General features: G+C 43.5%; 1 long non-coding RNA gene across 1 annotated transcript in view; it reads right to left on the bottom strand.

Annotated features, from left to right (window-relative positions):
* Positions 1–2,628: 2,628 nt before the first annotated feature.
* The window catches only part of LOC122549318, a 10,462-nt gene continuing 1,347 nt past the window's right edge, over positions 2,629–11,743 (bottom strand). Inside the window, exons 2-3 of the long non-coding RNA XR_006311491.1 lie at positions 5,474–5,589; positions 2,629–3,001 (exon numbers count right to left, since the gene is read on the bottom strand). This is a non-coding gene — a long non-coding RNA (uncharacterized LOC122549318). The remainder of the gene's footprint in view (positions 3,002–5,473; positions 5,590–11,743) is intronic.

Raw genomic sequence — 11,743 nt, 5'->3', positions numbered from 1 at the left:
TTTAACATGACAAACAACTGTGTCAGCTGTGGATGAGTTGGTGGCATGTTTTTTTAATGCCTTAAGATTCCAGGTTTATACTCCAGAGCTTGGATACAAAAAGCAAGCATTTGAGAGTGTTGCACTATTGAAACTGGCATCTCTCAGATGAGATATTAAACTGAGGCCCCATCTATTTATAAAAGATCCAGTAACAATACTTCTAATAAAACACAGATGACTTATTCCCAGTGTCCTGACAAATCAATATTACAAAAACAGATTATCTGATCATAATCACTTGCTGTTTGTGGGAGCTGGCTGTGCACATATTGGCACCCTGTTTCCTATATTTCAAGAGTGACTGCACGTCAAAAGTACTTCACTGGTTACAAATTAACACCCAGTGATTGTGAAAAGTGCTATAGAAATGCAATACTTTTTTTAAACTATTCAAATTGCCTCACAGAACTAGTATCAAACAAACTTTGACACATTGTTACGAGAAAACATTATGCCAGGTGATCAAAAATTCAGTCAAAGACGTAGATTTTAAGAGGTGTTTCTAAAGCTGAAGGAGAGATAGGGAAACTCAGGGTCAAAATTCCAGGGTTTGGGGCCAAAACAACTATATGACTACCAATAGCAGAGATTTAATATTAAAGCTGTGCAAAATAACAGAATTGGAGGAGTGAAACAGTTTTGGATGGTTATAGGGCTGGAGAAGGTGAAAGAGATAGGGAGGGTCAAGGTCATGAAAAAAAAGAATATAAATGTTTGACAATAGAATAAAAAAGTAGAAAGCAGAGACATTCATGTGGGGGATAATACATGATCAGTTTGGTGGGGGGGGGGCATAAGATGGGGAGTAAGTTTTGGAAAGCAGGGGAGTAGGATGGGGTGTGTCTCTAATGACCTAAAAGCAACCCTGGAAAATAGCACCTCCTCCTTCCTTCCCACCCCTTTAAAGCTTTTCGTTAAATTAGTAGACAAAGAGGTGGCTGGAAGAAGGTATGCCAGGCAGCATCAGGAAGTGGAGATGATTGTGTTTTCTGTACTAACTATTCTTCAGGACTGATGAAATTGAGAAATTTTTAAATTGAGCTGTCTACTCCCACCACAGTGGTCCTTGCTAACCATATAATGGCAATGGCAGCAAATCACTGGCACCAGTTAAACTTTTAACAAGCTCAATTGACATTTAAATATGCGCTTACATATTGTGGGTGGGCTGTCAATTTCAGCACCCATCCACTTTCCATATTATGGGGGTGAGATGGGGGTTGCATGGGACAGTGTTGGGCTGGATGTCTGCTCTAGATTTTGTTTTAACCAATCTGTCCAGGCATGCATGACACACCTCTGGAGCAGGAGGGACTTGAATCCCAGCCTTCTGCCTCAGAGAAAGGAACACTACCCACAGTGCCACGAATGTCCTGGATGCCCACTCTATTTTGGATGGTTTCTCTTCTCACCTCAATTCTCACCAAAAACGCACGGTGGGATTAGAACTTGTGAAATGCATCTCAGAATTTGTATTTGTTAAAACTTAAACTACATTACCAACAGAAATTCATTAGAAGAAATTAGTTACTCAGCATTCCTCCAATAATGCCCTTCAAACACGGTAAAGGAGAAATAATACAATCTTTGTTGCTTGGACAGGTTCCTTCGAAGAAGGCATTGAAACTAGTCATTACCATTTCACAAATATTTCTTGCAGCAGACAGGTCGGACATTCACAGAATTGTTGAGGTGTGGTCCACCATGTCTGTATGGGCTATTTTGAGTATCATCACATAGAGTCATAGAGATGTACAGCATGGAAACAGATCCTTCGGTCCAACCTGTCCATGCCGACCAGATATCCCAAACCAATCTAGTCCCATCTGCCAGCACCCAGCCCATATCCCTCTAAACCCTTCCTATTCATGTACCCATCCAAATGCCTCTTAAATGTTGCAATTGTACCAGCCTCCACCACATCCTCTGGCAGCTCATTCCATACAAGTACCACCCTCTGCGTGAAAAAGTTGCCCCTTAGATCTCTTTTATATCTTTCCCCTCTCACCCTAAACCTATGCCCTCTAGTTCTCTAACCAATGTCCTGTACAGCCGCAACATGACCTCCCAACTCCTGTACTCGATACTCTGACCAAAAGCATACCAAAAGCCTTCCTCACTATCCTATCTACCTGCAACTCCACTTTCAAGGAGCTATGAACCTGCACTCCAAGGTCTCTTTGTTCAGCAACACTCACTAGGACCTTACCATTAAGTGTATAAGTCATTGAGTCATAGAGATGTACAGCATGGAAACAGACCCTTCGGTCCTGCTAAGATTTGCTTTCCCAAAATGCAGCACCTCGCATTTATGGGCAAATAAACTGTTTAATAATCTATTGGTAGGACAAATTCTTTTCTGATCATCCGGTGGTGATGTATTCGCTTTTTTAAAATGTAAATATCCACATGGACTACAAGCGAAATTTTTCATTACGTTATCTTATTCCCTAAATTTACTACAGAATCTCTCATCAGTTGTATAATTAAACTATTCCTGTGAAAATCTTAAACCCCTTGATTTTTTTAAAACAAAGCTTGCATATTAGTATGTAAACGAGGGAAATTTATCACAGTCACCTTTTTTTAATGAATGGTTTAATTGGTTTTCCGGTAATCGCAGAATTTTCCGTATCAGGTTTGAATGCCAAAGCTAGGGTTTAGACAAAAAGTGTATCGAATAACCTGTAAAATAAAGCGAGGTTTGATTCAACTTCAAACAACAACCTGTTTTTCGAGTCTTAACTCTTCCTCCCCTGCTACGAAGTATGTTTGCCTGCAGTTAAAAATGTTTAGCAAATTCAATTACTTTTCTGTAATTCACACGCCAACCCATGAACCATCTGATGATGACTCAGTTTACTGGAAGGCCACATTTCAAGGGTCCCTACCAGGAACTGCTTGTTCATTCTGGCGTGAAGCGTCTGCTATCTTTACGACTCCTCCTCCCTAATCTTTCCTGTAAAAAAAATTTCAAAGTGTACAGTGAAACAAGTTCTCGGATGAAACATGTGTAAGGCAATGTTTCCTTAACCATTACATAAAGATAAAACATTCGACTTGAACGACATTTCTAACATTACAGTAACCCTCCTTTTACTCGTCACCCACAGAAACTATATTTAACAATTATTTTACTTTGGTAACTGTGGTTACATTTTCTTTTCCACATCTATTTTTATTTGTTGAGCGCCTACACGCATGCATTGCTGATCGCAAAGCTACGAGAGTGGCGAGTTTGGGATCCTGCTGTGTAAGGAAAGAAACGAAAACCCTCTACAGGAGGAATCAAGAACCAGGGGGCACGTATTTAACGCCATTGGCAAAATAACTAATGATAGCATAAGAAAACGATTTTGCTTTATGCAGTGAGTAGTCAAAATCCGGATTACACTGCCTGAGAGGGTTTACAGATTCAATTGTAATTTTCAATACGAACTTGGTTAAGTGCCTGAACGTTAAAAACAATGACCAGGGTTATCGGCAAGACGTGCAACTGGGACGCATTGGATTTCTTGCAGCAAGCCAGCAGGGTTTTAATAGGCCAAGTGGCTTCCTTTAGTGTTGTATATATTGTATGGTTCTATTAATCTATGATTAGAAATTTTAAAATGTTAAAAGTATTTAAAGTAATAAGTTAATTATTATTATTGCTGTGTTACCAAAGGGAGTGCAGGAGCAGAGGAACCTGGGTGTGTGAGCACAGATCATTTGAGGTGGCAAGAAACAAGGAGAAAACGGTTAATAAATCATACTGCTGTGGTTCTGTTCGCCGAGCTGGAAGTTTTTGTTGCAAACGTTTCGTCCCCTGTCTAGGTGACATCCTCAGTGCTTGGGAGCCTCATGTGAAGCGCTTCTGTGGTGTTTCCTCCGGCATTTATAGTGGCCTGTCCCTGCCGCTTCCGGTTGTCAGTTTGTGGCCGGTATATTGGGTCTAGGTCGATGTGTTTGTTGATGGAGTTTGTGGATGAGCGCCATGCTTCTAGGAATTCCCTGGCTGTTCTGGGTCCTTCGTTCTGGTGAGTTGTTGTCTGAGTGTGGCTGTTGGTTTGTGTGCTGTTATAAGTCGCAGTAGTCTAGACAACGGAACGAGGACATGCCGCAACCCAAAGGACTAGCCCACACTACCATACATCAAGAACATTTCTGAACTGACAGCCAGACTACTGCGACAGACCACTATAAATGCCGGAGGTAACACCACAGAAGCGCTTCACAGGAGGCTCCCAAGCACTGAGGATGTCACCTAGACAGGGGACGAAACGTTTGCAACAAAAACTTCCAGCTCGGCGAACAGAACCACAGCAACGAGCACCCGAGCTACAAATCTTCTCACAAACTTTGAATACATCATACTGTTTTATGAATAGTGGTGTAATAAATCATACAGTTTTATGAATAGTACAAGAACAAGATGATCCTGAACTTGAACAGGATACTCAGCTAAGTGTATTTTGCACTGTTGTGAGTGCCGCACCATAAGAATGACTGAAGAGAATGCAGAAGCACTTGGCAAGAATGAGAAATTTCAGTTATGAGAATAGATTGAAGAAGCTGGGACTGTTCTCCTTCGAAAGTAGGCCGAGAGGAAATTAGCTGGAGGTTTTCAAAGCATCTGTGGCCTGGTTATGGAGAAGCTGTTCCCACGCTTAAAATAAAAAGCAAGGATGAGAGGCCAGAGATTCAAAGTGATGTGCAAAAGATTTATATGAGAAAGAAATATTTTCATACAGTGAGTAGTTGGGATATGGAATGCACTGCCTGAAAATGGGTTGAAGGCAGGTTCAATGAAGGCATTCAAGAGGGCATTGGATGATTATTTGTATAGAAATAGTTTTCAATGGTATGGGAGAAAGAAAGGAGAGTGTAATGAAGATTGTTTGAAGAGGTAGTGGAATAATGAGCCAAATGGCCTCTAACTTGTGACAATTTTAGGAAAGGGTAACCCTAATCTTACAACAGTGTTCCCTAGTTCTGAACTCACCCAGAAGAGAAAATACCCACGTCCACCTTGTCAAGACCATTCAGCATCTTAGAAACTTCAAGCAAATCACCTCTCACTCTTCTGAAATTATTCTGAAAACAAACCATTTTCTAACCTTTCCTCATAAAACAACCCACCTATTCCAGGTGTCAATCAAGTAAACTTCCTTTGAACCACCTCCAACTCACATTTAAAGAAATTAGCATATCAATATTATTTGTTTGCTGTGAATAATTCATTCATCAATGACTGAATGGTCGTAGATGATTGTTCATAACTGAATGGAGCACATGTAGCTATATTGTGTGAGCAAACACAGGTTTTCTACTTTAATGGTCACATATGACTATATGATTAAAACAATATCATCTCTTTGACTTTTAATGGTATTGCAGTCTTGACATCACTTTTGCTTCATTGTAAGTGAATCAAAATCCTGGAACCTACCTCCTTAACAACACTGTAGGTGTTAAATCACATGCACTATAGGCCATGAACTGCCATCTTCTGAAGGGCAATTAATGATCAGGAGCAAATGCTGGCTTTATCAGCAACATTCACATCTTAGGAATAAGAAACAAAAATGAAATAATCAAATCCCTCATTACCATTGACAAGAGGCCTAATTGGTTCAGTAATATAGATGCTGTGGCTACAAGAGCAGATCTTCTGAATTCTCAAAGACTCCATTATCTACAGGTATAAGTCAGGAGAATGATGGAATATTTCTCATTTACCTAGATGAGTGCAGCTCCAATAAAACCAAAGAAGTTTATCATCATCAACATGCTCCATATCTGTTGTATCATTAAAAGTGGAATCAAGTAAGGATTATCTCTACAAGCTGACAAAAGAAAAAAAATGACAAAGTGGATGGCTTAGTCAACTGCAAAAATTGGTAGATGGATAATGTGGCATGTTATTACTTAGTGTCTATTTCATTTCGTCAATCTTTAATTCAGTCTTTGTCAATTAATAGTACCTTCAGTATAAAATAGAACAAAATCCTTATTATGTGGAAAAAGGCCATTCAGCCCAACAACTCTGCACTGACCCTCCAAAGAGCATTCCATCCAAACCCATCCCCTATAAGCCTGCATTTATCATGGCTAATCCACCTTGCTGCACATCCTTAGACACCACAAACAATTTAGCACGGCGATTCCACCTAACCTGCACATCTTTGGAAACCAGAGCACTAGGCAGAAACTCAAACAGACATAGGGACAACGTGTAAACTCCACACAGTCACTCAAGGCTTAAATCAAACCCAGGTCCCACAGTGTTAACCACTAAGCCACCAAGCCACCTGTATTCCCTTAGAAGACCAGCATTTGTTGCTCATTCCTAATTGCTCTCAAGAAGGTATTGGTGAACCATTGCAGCCATTATATGAGTTTTACTGCGCTTTATGGTTTTATTAATGCAGGCTTTTTTGGCTGGGCCAGTATTATTGCACAGCCTTTGTTACCCTTGAGAAGTAGGTGGTGAACTGCCTTCTTGAATTATGGAAGTCCATTTGGTGTAGGTAGACCAGCAATGCTGTAGGCATTCCAGGACTTTGACTCAGTGACACTGAAGAAACAGCAATATACTTTGATATATTGGTGAGTGGCTTAGAGAGAAACTTGCAGGTGGTGGTGTTCCCATGTATCTGTTGCCCTTGTCCTTCTCTATGGTAATGGTTGGGAGTTTGTGACTTTCTACAGTGCATCTTCTAGTGGATACACACTGCTGCCACTGTACATCGTGGTTGGATGAAATGTTTATGCATGTAATGACAGTTAAGCGGGCTGTTTTGTCCTCAACCCTGTCATGTTTCTTGATTGTTACTGAAGCACTCATTTGGACAATGGGAGTATTCCAGCACACTCCTAATTTGTGTCTTCTTGATGGTCGATGGGCTTTGGGAGTCAGGAGGTAAATTACTTGCAGAATTCCTGGCCTGTGGCCTGATCTTGAAACCATTATATTTATATAGAAACTTATAATTTAGAGCAGGAATAGGCCATTTGACTCTTTGAGCCTGCTCAGCCATTCAATACAGTATGATTATTGACAATAGGGCAACATGTGGCTTAGTGGTTAACACTGCTGCCTCATAGCAGCAGGGACTTGGGTTTGATTCCAGCATTGGGTGACTGTCTATGTGGAGTTTATATGTTCTCCCCATGTCAGCGTGGGTTTCTGTCGAGTGCTGCAGTTTCCTCTAAAGCTCGTGAGATGTGCAGGTTAGATGAATTGGCCATGCTAAATTGTCCATGGTGTCCAGGGATGTGCAGACCATGTGCACTAACCATTATAAAAGTAGGTTTTCAGTGATAGGGTAAGAGATTGGGTTTGGATGTGATGCTCTTTGGAGAGTCAGTGTAGACTCGAGTTGAATGGCCACTTACCCACTGCAGAGATTCCATAATTAAGGCTGATTACAATTAACTCAGTACTCTGTGTCTGATTTCTCCCCATAAGCCTTTGCCCACTTAACTTGTCAGAATCACACTGAAGCTTCTCTGCATCCTCCTCTCAGTGTCTCCTTTCATCCAGCTTTGTGTCATCTGCAAACTTAAAGATACAAGCAGACAAGGGTGGGGGTGGCGCAGTGGTACTTTGGTGCACCAACTTGTACACCACTAAAACCAGGCGCCAACTCACAGACACCTCCTCCTACTGCCTCCTCAACCATGACCTCATCTCCCATCACGAAACTATTATCTCCCAGACCACGCACAACCTCATCACCTCAGGGGATCTCCTATCCACAGTATCCAACCTCATAGTCACGGAACCTTGCACCGCCTGGTTCTACCCCTTAGTCAAAATTCACAAACCTGACTGCCCCAGTCGACCCAACGTCTCTGCCTGCTCCTGCCCCACTGAACTTCTCTCCGCATACCTTGACACCATCCTGTCCCCCTTGGTCCAGGAACTCCCCAAATACATTCCGAACACCGTGCATGCCCTCCACCTCCTCCACAACTTTCGGTTCCCCGGCCTCCAATGCCCCATCTTCACCATGGACATCCAATCCCCTGTACATGTCCACCTGCCATGACGAAGGCATCCAAGCTGTCCATTTCTACTTTTCCCACCAATCCAACCAGTACCCCTCCACTGATACACTTATTCAATTGGCTGAACTGGTCCTCACCCTCAATAACTTCTCCTTCGAATCCTCCCACTCACTTCAGACCAAAAGGGGTATCCATGGACACCCCCATGGGCCCCCGCTATGCCTGCCACTTCATTGGGTATGTGGAACAGTTCATCTTCCGTAGTTACACTGTCATCATTCCCCACCTTTTCCATCGCTACATTGATGGCTCTGCTGTTTTCCAATTGTCTTTTGATAACATCCCCATTTTGTACTCTGATACTTATCTCCTGACCCCACGTGTTCTAACCAACAGTGTCATGTCCTTTTGAAGATCTAAACATATTCCACCTACTACAGAGGAACTTTGATTATCCAAAGGACACGAGTGGGGAGTATTTTGTTCAAATAATAGAATGCTAGGTAATCGAATTCCAGATAACATAGGTTACCTGAGCATTGTGACCTTGCGATCTTGCCAGATAATCCGATGTTCGGATGATCAAATGCCATATAATTGCAGTTTTTCTGTAAATTACTCTTGTCTGCCCTTTCTATTATTCTTCAAAAATTTCAGTAGGATTGGTCAAGTATGATATCTCCTTTTGGAGTTTATGCTGACTTCTCTTTCTGACATTTGTAGGTCCTGATTCCATTCTCTTTCCTACAGTAAAGGTTAAATGAATTGGTCTTTAATTTAATTAACTTCTTCTATCTCCCTTTTCACCTGTAGAAATAACATTACCTGATTGTTATGATTCTCCCTTTCTGTTGTAAGCGTGTATACCAGCCTCTACTACCTCTTCCATAACTTTGTTTAATATGGTGAACCTTCACAGGTCGATAAGAGGTTACATCTCAGGGGTTCTCATGGTGCAGTTCTTGGTCGTCTGTAAGTTAACTCTTTCAGACCAGGGCTCATGCTGATGTATCTGCTGTGCTTCCCCATCCAAGACTTGTATCTCCCTCCCCAGGCATGGAGCTCAGAACTGAACCCAGTTCCTACCTCTATTGTAAAGATCCTTCCTCTAATGTAAGGACCCTACCTTTAATGTAGAGACCCTACCTCTAATGTAGGGACCCTAACTCTAATGTAGAGACCCTACCTCCAATGTCAAGTATCTAATGGATAAGAAATGTCATTCTCAATTGAAACGATTGCAGGGCATTGGTTAGGCCACTTTTGGAATATTGCATGCAATTCTGGTCTCCTTCCTATCGAAAAGATGTTGTGAAACTTGAAAGGATTCAGAAAATTGATTTACAAGGATGTTGCCAGGGGTGGAGGATTTGAGCTATAGGGAGAGGTTGAATAGGCTGCGGCTGTTTTCCGTGGAGCATCGGAGGCTGAGGGGTGACCTTATAGAGGTTTATAAAATCATAGGGGACATGGATAGGGTAAATAAACAAAGTCTTTTCTCTGGGGTGGGGAGTTCAGAACTAGAGGGCATAGGTTTAGGGTGAGAGGGAAAAGATATAAAAGGGACTTGAGGGGCTACGTTTTCACACAGAGAGTGGTACGTGTATGGAATGAGCTGCCGGAGGAAGTGGTGGAGGCTAGTACAACTGCAACATTTAAAAGGCATCTGGATTGGTATATGAATAGGAAGGGTTTAGAAGGTGGGACAGGATTGGGTTGGGATATCTGGTCAGCATGGACGAGTTGGACCAAAGGGTCTAATACCATGCTGTACATCTCTATGTCTCTATGACTGTATCAGTGCCACCTCGTGCTCCCACGAGGAGGTTGAACAGTTCATCAACTTCACAAACACCTTCCACCCTGATCTCAAGTTCACCTGCACCATCTCAGACACTTCCCTCCCCTTCTTGGAACCTCTCCATCTCCATTTCCGGCGATCGACTCACCACAGACATCTACTCCAAACCCACCGACTCTCACAGCTACCTGAACTACACCTCATCCCAACCCCCCATCTTGTGAAAATGCTATCCCTCACTCCCAATTCCTCTGCCTCCGCCGGAACTGCTCCCAGGAGGACCAATTCCACTCCAGAACATCCCAGATGGCCTCCAAGGACCACAATTTACCCTCCCACATAGCCTACAATGCCCTCCAATGCTTCTCCTCCACTTCTTGCACCTCCACCCTTGAACCCCACCCCTCCAACCGCAACAAGGATAGAACCCAAATTCCATCCCACCAATCTCCAGATATAACGCATCATTCTCCATCATTTCCGCCACCTACAGTCAGACCCCACCACCAGAGATATGTTTCCCTTGCCACCCCATCAGCATTCCGCAGAGACCACTCCCTCCATGACTCATTGTTAGATCCACGCTGCCCCCACCAACCCCCCATCCACTCCTGACACCTTCCCTTGCCATTGCAAGAGGTGTAGAATCTGCGCCCACACCTCCCCCCTCACCTCCATCCAAGGCCCCAAAGGATCCTTTCACATCCAGCAGAGATTTTCCTGCATATCCAAGGATCTCGTCTACTGTGTCTGTTGCTCTCGATGTGGTCTCCTCTACATTGGGGAGACAGGATGCCAACTCGCATAATGTTTCTGACAACATCACTGGGACACATGCACCAAACAAACCCACCGACCTGTGGCCAACCACTTCAACACCCCTGCCACTCCACTAAGGACATGCATGTCATGTGCCTCCTCTGCCGCCAATCCAAGCCACCCGGTGCCAAGAGAAAGAATGCCTCATCTTCAGCCTTGGGACCCACCAACCACACCGGATCAATGTTGATTTCATCAGTTTCCTCATCTCTCTTCCTCCCACCTTATTCCAGATCCAATCCGCCAATTTGACACCGCCCCCTTGAACTGTCCCACCTGTCCATCATCCTTCCCACGTATCCACTACATCCACCTTTCTGACCTACACCACCAACCCCCACCTTCATCTACCTATCACCTTTCAAGCTACCATTCCCCCAGCTCCACAGCCCCCTTGGGCACAATTACCACCCACTCCCCCAACGCCCCCATCCCCAAATTCCTGATGAAGGGCTTATGGCCGACACGTCAACCCTTCTGCTCATTGGATGCTGCCTGACCTGCTGCAGAGGAGGCACATGACATGCATGTCCTTAGTGGAGTGGCAGGGGTGTTGAAGTGGTTGGCCACAGGTCGGTGGGTTTGTTTGGTGCATGTGTCCCAGAGATGTTGTCAGAAACATTATGCGAGAAACATTATGCGAGTTGGCATCCTGTCTCCCCGTTTTGACTCAGATCTCCAGCATCTGCAGTCCTCACTTTCTCCTAACTGGGTCAGTGTCATGTATTACTCACGTATATATAAATAAAGGGTGACTTTGTGACAGGAGAAATTCCACACCTTTGTGGAATTATTTCAAAAGGGACTAACGTTGCATCTTGGAAAATCCACCAAAGGCGCGATGGCGCTACAAGATCTGATTATTTCCCCACTCTTCAAACTTTTTTTTAATTGCCGGAATGCGTGGTTTGCATCTTTTCCATCTCCTCGTCAGACATCACGGAGGTGGTAATTTAAAAAAAAACGAGAACCAATTGGCCTTACTGGTAACACGCCCGAACGATATAAACGTGACTGAAGAGTACCTGGAGTGGGCGGGGCATTGGGGGCCCGTCGGCGGAGATGGGTGGGCGGGGCGATGAGGGC

Source organism: Chiloscyllium plagiosum, chromosome 1, assembly GCF_004010195.1.
Source record: "Chiloscyllium plagiosum isolate BGI_BamShark_2017 chromosome 1, ASM401019v2, whole genome shotgun sequence".
Classification (NCBI taxonomy): Eukaryota; Metazoa; Chordata; class Chondrichthyes; order Orectolobiformes; family Hemiscylliidae; genus Chiloscyllium; species Chiloscyllium plagiosum.
This window is presented reverse-complemented; position numbering and strand designations above follow the sequence as displayed.